The sequence below is a fragment of the Pan paniscus genome, chromosome 6 (genome assembly GCF_029289425.2).
Source record: "Pan paniscus chromosome 6, NHGRI_mPanPan1-v2.0_pri, whole genome shotgun sequence".
Lineage (NCBI taxonomy): Eukaryota > Metazoa > Chordata > Mammalia > Primates > Hominidae > Pan > Pan paniscus.
The window spans coordinates 175,297,221-175,310,150 of record NC_073255.2 but is presented as its reverse complement, the minus strand read 5'-3'; the positions used below and the strand labels follow the sequence as shown (position 1 = coordinate 175,310,150).

The following is a 12,930-nucleotide window of genomic DNA, read 5'->3' as shown; positions in this document are numbered from 1 at the left end:
GACTAACAGAAACATGGCCAGGTGTGGTGGCTCATGCCTGTAATCCTAACACTTTGGGAGGCCAAGGCGGGAGGGTCACTCGAGGCCAGCTGTTCAAGAGCAGACTGGGCAACACAGTGAGACCCTGTCTCTATTTAAAAAATAATAACACCAGTCACAGTGGCTCACACCTGTAATCCCAGCACTTTGGGAGGTGGAGGTGGACAGATCACCTGAGGTCAGGAGTCTGAGACCAGACTGGCCAACATGGTGAAACCTCATCTCTACTAAAAATATAAAAATTAGCTGGGCATGGTGGCAGGCGCCTGTAATCCCAGCTACTTGGGAGGCTGAGGCAAGATAATCACTTGAACCCAGGAGGCGGAGGTTCCAGTGAGCTGAGATCGTGCCATTGCACTCCAGCCTGGGCAATAAGAGTGAAACTCCATCTCCAAAATAATAATAATAATAATAATAACAACAACAACAACAACAACAATAATAAAACAGATATAAACGGCATTTTTGGGAAAAGGGAAAAAATGGAAGATGGACTTGTATTAGACTACTGGGAAATAATACCATTTTAGACAGCTGTGATAAGGTTGTTGGTATTATCAAGGTGACTGTCTTACCTTTGGTAAGAGACTGGCATGCATAAGCCAGCTACCATGACCCATTCCATAGTCCTGCTGCAACATGGGGACAGCGTTCCTAGAATGGCTCGCTGTTGCTATAGTGAACAGTAAAGACTTTGTGCTCTAAAATGCTGGAGCGTGATTTAATTGGTATGGCAGTTCCCTGAGGATCAGCAGAGATGGTTGGCTATATTTGACCCCCTGAGGATCAACAGAGATGGTTGGTTATATTTGACCCCCTTAGGCTTACAGCGGCTTCTCTGGTGACATCTATCAGAACACTTAAAAAGGATTACACACTATTTTTTAAAAATCTAGACATTTTAAAATATGAGAGGCTGCAAGCAGATACAGAGATAATGGGACAGAAACTTCAGTAACACACATAACAAGGAACAAAGACTTCGCAAAAATTTCTTGGAAAAGTCACTATACTAATAGACAACTTTAGACCTCAACAAACAACAAAATAAATCCCTGAGTAGAAGGAGAATCTGTTTTCCAGAGTTACCAACCCATTGTAATACTTAAATTGTTTGGTTCTCAACAAACGAATTATAAATCATAGCACATAGCTGGTTCATAAGAAAAAAATAATTTGACAGAAAACTATCCCTGGGACAGCCCAGACAGTAAAACGACTAGTCAAAGATGTTAAATCAACTGTCTCAAATATGCTCAGTGAGATAAAAGAAACTATGCACAAAGAGCTAAAGGATATCAGAAGAGTATATGAACAAACAGGGAATGTCAGTAAAGAGACACACATTATACAAAAGAACCAAAAAGAAATTCTGAAGCTGAAAAGCCCAAGAGCTAAAATGAAAAATTCATACAGCAGTACAATGGCAGATTTGAGCAGGAAGAAGAAACAGCAAACTTGAAGATAAAATAATTGAAATTATCCAGTCTGAAGATTAAAATGAAAAAATAAAGAAAAAATTAACAGAACCTAAGGCACCTGTGGAACACCATTGAACAAGTCCTAGAAGAGAAAGAGGCAAAAAACATATGGAATAATTAATACCTAAAAACTTCCTAAATTTGATGAAGAACATGAATCCATGCATGTAAGATGCTCAATAAGCTCCAAGCAGGATAAACTCAGATCTTGTTACTGCAGTAACTTTACAACTATAATTTTCCAACGTCTAAGGGATGGCTTATTTTTGCTTGTTGATGGCTGGCACAGTCCATTTGAGACTTTCCCCAAATTATTCTGCAAGAGCATTAGCCTCTCCCTTCATCAAGCACTCCCCTGGCACCACAGACTGCAAGTTGATTCTGGTCATTTTTTCCAGTTTACTGGTTGTTTCAATGTAAGGATTAACTCCTAGAAATTCCTACTCTGCTACTTTGCAGGATGTCCCCTTCACCAAAATTAAAACAACAGTACATCAAAGGACATTATCAAGACGGTAAAAAAGACAACCGTCAGAATGGGAGAATATATTTGCACATCATGTATCTTGTAAGTGCTTAGTATCCAGAATATATAAACTTTTACAACAAAAATTCAAAAATAGGTAAAGAACTTGAATAGACATTTATTTTATTTTATTTTTTTTTTTTGGAGACAGAGTATTATCCTGTTGCCCAGGCTAGAGGACAGTGATAACAATCACAGCTCACTGCAGCCTCCACCTCCTAGGCTCAAGTGTTCCTCTTGCCTCAGCCTCCTGAGTAGCTGGGACTACAGTCATGTACCACCATGCCTGGCTGAATTTTTTTACTTGTATTGTTGTAGAGACAGGGTCTCCCTTTGTTGCTCAGTCTGGTCTCGAACTCCTGGGCTCAAGTGATCCTGCCACTGCAGACTCCCAAATAGCTGGGATTATAAGTGTTGAGCCACTGTGCCTATCTGACATTTCTCCAAAGAAGATAAAAAAAAAAACAGCAACCAACAAGCACATGAAATGATTTTCAACATCATTTGGGAAATGCAAATCAAAACCACAATGAGATTACCACTTCACACCCACTAGGGATGGCTCTCATCCAAAAAATTAAATAAATAAAAGGAAAAATACACGTTGTCCAGGATGTGGAGAAATTATAACTCTTGTGCACTGCTGACACGATGCAAAATGGTGGAGCTGCTGTGGTAACAGTTTGGTAGTTCACCAAAAAGCTAACAGCCATTCTACTCCTATACACCCAAAAAGAACTGAAAACAGGGACTAACAGATACCTGGACACCAATGTTCATAGCAGTATTATTCATAAGAGCTAAAGAGTGGGCAGCCTAAATATCCACTAAAAGATCAATGTGTAAATAAAATGTGCTATACCCTTACAATGGAGTATTATTCACCCATAAGAAGTGATGTCTGATATATGCTACGCTATGGATAAAACTTGAAAATACTATGCTAAAGGAAATAAGTCAGACCAGAAAAGGACAAATATTGCATAATTCTATTTTTATGAGGTTCTAGAATAGGCAAACTCCCAAGGACAGAAGGAAAGAGGAGCAGCACGATAGCAGTTGTCAAGAACAAGCGCCTTGCATTTCTGATGGCCAGTGATGATGAGCATTTTTTCATGTGTTTTTTGGCTGCATAAATGTCTTCTTTTGAGAAGTGCCTGTTCATGTCCTTCGCCCACTTTTTGATGGGGTTGTTTGTTTTTTTCTTGTAAATTTGTTTGAGTTCACTGTAGATTCTGGATATTAGCCCTTTGTCAGATGAGTAGGTTGCAAAAATTTTCTCCCATGTTGTAGGTTGCCTATTCACTCTGATGGTAGTTTCTTTTGCTGTGCAGAAGCTCTTTAGTTTAATTAGATCCCATTTGTCAATTTTGGCTTTTGTTGCCATTGCTTTTGGTGTTTTGGACATGAAGTCCTTGCCCACGCCTATGTCCTGAATGGTAATGCAAATCAAAACCACTATGAGATATCATCTCACACCAGTTAGAATGGCAATCATTAAAAAGTCAGGAAATAACAGGTGCTGGAGAGGATGTGGAGAAATAGGAACACTTTTACACTGTTGGTGGGACTGTAAACTAGTTCAACCATTGTGGAAGTCAGTGTGGCGATTCCTCAGGGATCTAGAACTAGAAATACCATTTGACCCAGCCATCCCATTACTGGGTATATACCCAAATGACTATAAATCATGCTGCTATAAAGACACATGCACACGTATGTTTATTGCGGCATTATTCACAATAGCAAAGACTTGGAACCAACCCAAATGTCCAACAATGATAGACTGGATTAAGAAAATGTGGCACATATACACCATGGAATACTATGCAGCCATAAAAAATGATGAGTTCATATCCTTTGTAGGGACATGGATGAAATTGGAAACCATCATTCTCAGTAAACTATCGCAAGAACAAAAAACCAAACACCACATATTCTCACTCATAGGTGGGAATTGAACAATGAGATCACATGGACACAGGAAGGGGAATATCATACTCTGGGGACTGTGGTGGGGAGGGGGGAGGGGGGAGGGATAGCATTGGGAGATATACCTAATGCTAGATGACGAGTTAGTGGGTGCAGCGCACCAGCATGGCACATGTATACATATGTAACTAACCTGCACAATGTGCACATGTACCCTAAAACTTAAAGTATAATTAAAAAAAAAAAAAAAAAAAAAAAAGAACAAGCGCCTTATGAAAGGCAGCAAAGGGAGCCAAAAAGGTAGTTGATCCATTTTCTCAGAAAGAGTGGTATGATGTGAAAGCTCCTGCTATGTCCAAGAAATATCAGAAAGACACTAGTCACCAAAACCAAGGAACAAAAATTGCATCTGATGGTCTCAAGGGTTATGTGTTTGCAGTGAGTCTTGTTGACTTGCAGAATGATGAAGTTGCATTTAGAAAATTCAAACTGATTACCAAAGATGTTCAGGGCAAAAATTGCCTGACTTAACTTTCATGGCATGGGTCTTACTCCAGGACAAAATGTGTTCCGGGGTGAAAAAATGGCAGACCATGATTGAAGCTCATGTTGACATCAAGACTACTACTTATGATTACTTGTTTCATTTGTTCTGTATTGGTTTTACTAAAAAAACCAACAATCAGATATGGAAGATCTCTTATGCTCTGCACCAACAGGTCTGCCAAATCCAGAAAAAGATGCTGGAAATCATGACCTGACAGGTACAGACAAATGACTTGAAAGACGTGGTCAATACATAGATTCCGGATAGCACTGGAAAAGACATAGAAAAGGCTTGCCAATCTATTTCTCCTCTCCATGATGTTTTCAGTAGAAAAGTAAAAATGCTGAAGAAGCCCAGGTTTGAACTGGAAAAACTCATGGAGCTTCACAGTGAAGGTAGCAGTGCTAGAAAAGAAACTGGGGATGAGATACGTGCTAATGTTGAATGAGCTGTTGGATATGAACCACAGTCCAATAATCTGTTTTCTAATTGTGGCAAATAAAAAGTTCTATTTGTGAAAGCAGAAAAGAGGTTACCAGGGGCTAGGAGGAAGGGGCAATAGGGAGGAGTTCTTGCTTAATGGGTAAAGAAGTTCTGCTCAGAGAAAAGCTGAAAATTCTAAAAACCAGAGCGCCTCTTCTCCAAAAGATCACAGCTCCTCGCCAGCAACGGAACAAAGCTGGACGGAGAATAACTTTGATGAGTTGACAGAAGTAGGCATCAGAAGGTTGGTAATAACAAACTTTTCCGAGCTAAAGGAGGATGTTCAAACCCATCACAAGGAAGCTAAAAACCTTGAAAAAAGATTAGAGGAATGGCTAATGAGCATAAACAGTGTAGAGAAGACCTTAAACGACCTATGGAGCTGAAAACCATGGCATGAGAACTAGGTGATGCATGCACAAGCTTCAGTAGCCAATACGATCAAGTGGAAGAAAGGGTATCAGTGATTGAAGATCAAATGAATGAAATGAAGCGAGAAGAGAAGTTTAGAGAAAAAAGAGTAAAAAGAAATGAACAAAGCCTCCAAGAAATAAGGGACTTTGTGAAAAGACCAAATCTACGTCTGATCGGTATACCTGAAAGTGACAGGGAGAATGGAACCAAGCTGGAAAACACTCTTCGGGATATTATCCAGGAGAACTTCTCCAACCTAGCAAGGCAGGCCAACGTTCAAATTCAGGAAATACAGAGAACACCACAAAGATACTCCTCGAGAAGAGCAACTCCAAGACACATAATTGTCAGATTCACCAAGGTTGAAATGAAGGAAAAAACGTTAAGCGCGGCCAGAAAGAAAGGTCAGGTTACCTACCCACAAAGGGAAGCCCATCAGACTAACAGTGGATCTCTCGGCAGAAACTCTACAAGCCAAGAGAGTGAGGGCCAATATTCAACACTCTTAAAGAAAAGAATTTTCAACCCAGAATTTCACATCCAGTCAAACCAAGCTTCATAAGTGAAGGAGAAATAAAATCCTTTATAGACAAGAAAATGCTGAGAGATTTTTGTCACCACCAGGCCTGCCTTACAAGAGCTCCTAAAGGAAGCACTAAACATGGAAAGGAACAACTGAGACCAGCCACTGCAAAACCATGCCAAATTGTAAAGACCATCGATGCTAGGAAGAAACTGCATCAACTAACGGGCAAAATAACCGGCTAACATCATAATGACAGGATCAAATTCACACATAACAATATTAACTTTAAATGTAAATGGGCTAAATGCCCCAATTAAAAGACAAAGACTGGCAAATTGGATCGAGAGTCAAGACCCATCAGTGTGCTATATTCGGGAGACCCATCTCACGTGCACAGACACACATAGGCTCAAAATAAAGGGATGGAGGAAGATCTACCAAGCAAATGGAAAGCAAAAATAGCAGAGGTTGCAATCCTAGTCTCTGATAAAACAGACTTTAAACCAACAAAGATCAAAGGAGACAAAGAAGGCCAATACATAATGGCAAAGGGATCAATTCAACAAGAAGAGCTAACTAACCTGAATATATATGCACCCAATACAGGAGCACCCTGATTCATACAGCAAGTCCTTAGAGACCCACAAAGAGACTTAGACTCCCACACAATAATAATGGGAGACTTTAACACACCACTGTCAACATTAGATAAATCAATGAGACAGAAGGTTAACAAGGATATCCAAGACTTGAACTCAGCTTTGCACCAAGCAGACCTAAGAGACATCTACAGAACTCTCCACCCCAAATCAACAGAATATACATTCTTCTCAGCACCACACTGCAGTTATTCCAAAACTGACCACATAGTTGGAAGTAAAGCACTCCTCAGTAAATGTAAAAGAACAGAAATCACAACAAACTGTCTCTCAGACCACTGTGCAATCAAATTAGAACTCAGGACTAAGAAACTCACTTAAAACCGCACAACTACATGAAAACTGAACAACCTGCTCCTAAATGATTACTGGGTACATAACAAAATGAAGGCAGAAATAAAGATGTTCTTTGAAACCAATGAGAACAAAGACACAACGTACCAGAATCTCTGGGACACATTTAAAGCAGTGTGAGGAGGGAAATTTATAGCACTAAATGCCCACAAGAGAAAGCAGGAAAGATCTAAAATTGACACCCTAACATTACAATTAAAGGAACTAGAGACGCAAGAACAAACAAATTCAAAAGCTAGCAGAAGGCAAGAAATAACTAAGATCAGAGCAGAACTGAAGGAGATAGAGACACAAAAAACCCTTCAAAAAATTCATGAATCCAGGAGCTGGTTTTTTTTTTTAAAACATCAACAGAATAGACAGAACACTACCAAGACTAATAAAGAAGAAAAAAGAGAAGAATCAAATAGATGCAACAAAAAATGACAAAGGGGATATCACCACCGATCCCACAGAAATACAAACTACCATCAGAGAATACTATTAACACCTCTACAGAAATAAGCTAGAAAATCTAGAAAAAATGGATAAATTCCTGGACACATACACACTCCCAAGACTAAACCAGGAAGAAGTTGAATCCCTGAATAGACCAATAACAGTCTCTGAAATTGAGGCAATAATTAAGAGCCTACCAATGAAAAAAAGTCCAGGACCAGACATATTCACAGCCAAATTCTACCAGAGGTAGAAAGAAGAGCTGGTACCATTCCTTTTGAAACTATTCCAATCAACAGAAAAACAGGGAATCCTCCCTATCTCATTTTATGAGGCCAGCATCATAAATCTGCCAACCCTGGCAGAGACACAACAAAAAAAGAGAATTTTAGACCAATATCCCTGATGAACATCAATGCGAAAATTCTCAATAAAATACTGGCAAACCAAACCCGGCAGCACATCAAAAAGCTTATTCACCAAGATCAAGTGGGCTTCATCCCTGGGATGCAAGGCTGGCTCAACATATGCATATTGATAAACGTAATCCATCACATAAACAGAACCAAAGACAAAAACCACATGATTATTTCAATAGATGCAGAAAAGGCCTTTGACAAAATTCAACAGCCCTTCATGCTAAAAACTCTCAATAAACTAGGTATTGATGGAACGTATCTCAAAATAATAAGAACTATTTATGACAAACCCACAGCCAATATCATACTGAATGGGCAAAAACTGACCTTTGAAAAATTCCCTTTGAAAACTGGCACAAGACAGGGATGCCCTCTCTCACCATTCCTGTTCAACATAGTGTTGGAAGTTCTGGCCAGGGCAATCAGGCAACAGAAAGAAATAAAGGGTATTCAATTAGCAAAAGAGGAAGTCAAATTGTCCCTGTTTGCAGATGACATGATTGTATATTTAGAAAACCCCATTGTCTCAGTCCAAAATCTCCTTAAGCTGATAAGCAACTTCAGCAAAGTCTCAGGATACAAAATCAAGGTGCAAAAATCACAAGCATTCTTATACACCAATAACAGACACACAGAGAGCCAAATCATGAGTGAACTCCCATTCACAATTGCTTCAAAGAGAATAAAATACCTAGGAATCCCACTTACAAGGGATGTGAAGGACCTCTTCAAGGAGAACTACAAACCACTGCTCAACAAAATAAAAGAGGACACAAACAAATGGAAGAACATTCCATGCTCATGGATAGGAAGAATCAATATTGTGAAAATGGCCATACTGCCCAAGGTAATTTATAGATTCAATGCCATCCCCATCAAGTTACCAATGACTGTCTTCACAGAACTGGAAAAAAACTACTTTAAAGTTCATATGGAACCACAAAAGAGCCCGCATTGCCAAGACAATCCTAAGCAAAAAGAACAAAGCTGGAGGCATCATGCTACCTGACTTCAAAGTACACTACAAGGCTACAGTAACCAAAACAGCATGGTACTGGGACCAAAACAGAGATACAGACCAGTAGGACAGAATACAGGCCTCAGAAATAACATCAGACATCTATAACCATCTGATCTTTGACAAACCTGACAAAAACAAGAAATGGGGAAAGGATTCCCTATTTAATAAATGGTTCTGGGAACACTGGCTAGCCGTATGTAGAAAGCTGAAACCGGATCCCTTCCTTACACCTTATACAAAAATTAATTCAAGATGGATTAAAGACTTAAATGTTAGACCTAAAACCATAAAAACCCTAGAAGAAAACCTAGGCAATACCATTCAGGACACAGGCATGGGCAAGGACTTCATGACTAAAACACCAAAAGCAATGGCAACAAAAGCCAAAATAGACAAATGGGATCTAATTAAACTAAAGAACTTCTGCACAGCAAAAGAAACTGCCATCAGAGTGAACAGGCAACCTACAGAATGGGAAAAAATTTTTGCAATTTACCTATCTGACAAAGGGCTAATATCCAGAATCTACAAAGAATGTAAATTTACAAGAAAAAAATCAAACAACCCCATCAAAAAGTGGGCAAAGAATATGAACAGACACTTTTCAAAAGAAAACATGTATGCAGCCAACGGACACATGAAAAATGCTCATCATCACTGGTCATCAAAGAAATGCAAATCAAAAACCACAATGAGATACCATCTCACACCAGTTAGAATGGCGATCATTAAAAAGTCAGGAAAGAACAGGTGCTGGAGAGGATGTGGAGAAATAGGAGTGCTTTTACACTGTTGGTGGGAGTGTAAACTGGTTTAACCATTGTGGAAGACAGTGTGGCGATTCCTCAAGGATCTAGAACTAGAAATACCATTTGACCCAGCGATCCCATTACTGGGTATATACCCAAAGGATTATAAATCATGCTACTATAAAGACATGCACATGTATGTTTATTGTGGCACTACTGACAACAGGAAAGACTTGGAACCAACCCAAATGTCCATCAGTGATAGACTGGATTAAGAAAATGTGGTGCATATACACCATGGAATACTATGCAGCCATAAAAAAGGATGAGTTCATGTCCTTTGTAGGGACATGGATGATGCTGGAAACCATCATTCTGAGCAAACAGAAAACCAAATGCTGCAAGTTCTCACTCATAGGTGGGAACTGAACAATGAGAACACTTGGACACAGGGCAGAGAACATCACACATCGGGGCCTGTCATGGGGTGAGGGGATGGGGGAGGCACAGCATTAAGAGAAATACCTAATGTAAATGACGAGTTAATGGGTGCAGCAAACCAACATGGCACATGCATATATATGTAACAAACCTGCACATTGTGCACATGTACCCTACAACTTAAAGTATAATTAAAAAAAAAAAAAGTTCTTCTCAGGATGATGAAAAAGTTCTGGAAATAGCAGTGAAAGTTACAGAACACTATGAATGTACTTAATGCCACAGAATTATATACTTGAATATGATTAAAGTAGTAAATTTTATGTTATGTATATTTTACTACTGTAAAAAAAAGTACTCAAAACATTGACAAGGCATAGTAAAATATTCCCAAATAAAAGGAAATTAATAAAATGAAATCGAACTATTAATGTATTTTTTCAAAGAAACCAATAAAATTGAAAATCCATATTGAGGAAAGAGAAAGAAATAGGGAAGGCCTATAAAATCAGCACTGGGAATGAAAAAGAAAATTCATAATGTTAGATGACACAGAGAAAGAATTACCAAGAGGTTATTATCAACTACCTATATCAATAAAATTGAAAATTTATATAAAATGTATAAATTCCTAGAAAAAAACTGTCTACCATAGTATCTCAAGTAGAATAGAATCCTATAGATAAACCTTTACGAAAACTGAATCCAGAGTTAAAATCTTCCCACAAAGAAAGGCCCAGTCCCTGACTGCTACCTTATATTCAAGAAATACTTTAATTCCAATCTTACACAAATTCCTTCAGGGAAATTAAATCAGTAGCACTCTGTAATTCATTTTATGAAGTTCGCCTAACTCTACAAGAAAATTCATAAGGGCAGTATTACAAAGAAAAACCACAGGCCAAGGTAATTCATAAACATAAAAGTAATAAACAAAGTATTAGCAAACCAAATCCTACAGCATGTGAAAATAATAATATACCATCATTAAGTAGACTTCTGCCTAGGAAAGTTTATTTTACTATTAGAAAATCAATTCTTAGAACTCACCACCTAACAGATTAAAGGAAAAATTATGCTTTCACTAGATACATAAGAAAAAGTATATTTAAAAAAAAAAAAATCTAAGGCCAGGCATGGTGGCTCATGCCTATAATCCCAGTACTTTGGGAGGCCTAGGTGGGTGGATCACCTGAGGGTAAGAGTTCCAGACCAGTCTGACCAACATGGTGAAACACCATCTCTACTAAAAATACAAAATTAGCCAGGCGTGGTGGCACATGCCTGTAATCCCAGCTACTCGGGAGGTTGAGGCAGGAGAATAACTTGAACCCAGGAGGTGGAGGTTGAGGCGAGACAAGATCGCGCCATTGCACTCCAGCCTGGGCAACAAGAGCGAAACTCCGTCTCAAAAAAAAAAAATCTATTTATGATCAAAAAGATACACTCACAGACACACATGCCTCTGTGAATATTAGAAAATAAATGGGGAGGCATATGGCCTAGAATTGAGGTTCAATATTATGTACTGCCTTGATTCTGGTAAAACTGGGAGGACTTTGAACAGCCTAACCACAAGTTCTCCTCCCCACTCTACTTCCACAGAGAGGGTCCCTTAACCAAATACTCTTTATCAAAGCGACCAGGCACAATTTCTGCTTATGCTTAAATATTGAGTTTCAGTTCCTTGCCAACCTATATAATTATTCAAACAAGCCAATCTCATCCTCCTGTGGGAACCAGGGGCACCCCACTTTCATGATACTACATAAAAAGGCTATCTCCCACAGTCCCTGTTTGTTTACTCCGTCCCAAGTGCAACCATTATGTGGCCCTGCCTGGCAATGTAGTGTCCTCCCCAGGGCTATACAAGTCTATGTGACTAATAAACTGTTGTCAATTTCATCTGTCCAGTGTCAGATGTTATGTATTGGGCCAACCTCATAATCCTATGGCAGGAATCCCTCCCTCACCAATGGGAATATCTATACGCTTATAAAAGATCTATATAAAATCCTACAGCAAACTTCCTATTTAATGGTGTAATGTTGAAGCTTCCTTTCTGAGATCAGGAACAAGATAAATATCCACTGGCTTGACTTTTATTCAACAATGGAGAATTTAGGCAGCATGATAAAGCAAGAAAAAGAAAAGGCATAAAGATTGGAAATAATAAACACTGTCATTATTCACAGATGATATGATTAGATACAAGAGAAGCCAAACAAAGCTACAGAGAACTTACTAGAATTAGAAAGACTTAACAAAGTTATTGAAAAAAAATTTTTTTTAACATTTGGGTCCAGGCACAGTGGCTAATGCCTAGGATCCCAGCACTTTGGGAGGCCAAGGCCAGAGGAGTGTAGGGATTTGACACCAGCCTGGTCAACAAAGTGAGACCCCCCCCCACCTACAAAAATGAGGAAAAATTAGCTGAGCATGGTGGTACATGCCTGTAGTCCCAGCTACTCGAGAGGATGAGGTGGGAAGATGACTTGAGCCCAGGAGGCTGAGGCTGCAGTGATCCCTGACTGTGCCACTGCACTCCAGCCCGGGTCACAGAAGGAGACTGTGGCTCAAAAAAACAAAAACAAATTAAGATATAAAACATATCTGGGCCAGGCATAGTGGCCAAAAGCTCTCAGCATTTTGAGAGGCCAAAGTGAGAGGATCACTTGAGTCCAGGAGTTCAAGACCCACCTGGGCAACATAGTGAGACACCATCACTACAAAAAATAATAAAAAGGAAAAAAACCCCCACACATTTGTATTTATATTTACCAGGAACAAAAAGGTAGAATGAAGTTAAAATGGAATATCATTTACAGTAGCATCATAACCTATCAAGTACCTAGAAAAACTTTAAGAGAAGACATGCAAAATCTCAATGGGAATAATTAT

The 12,930-nt window shown here is 39.0% G+C and overlaps 1 protein-coding gene across 2 annotated transcripts in view; it reads right to left on the bottom strand.

Moving 5' to 3' along the window:
• Positions 1 to 12,930, bottom strand: part of TRIM24 (tripartite motif containing 24) — a 126,734-nt gene that overhangs the window by 91,724 nt on the left and 22,080 nt on the right. The window lies entirely within an intron of this gene.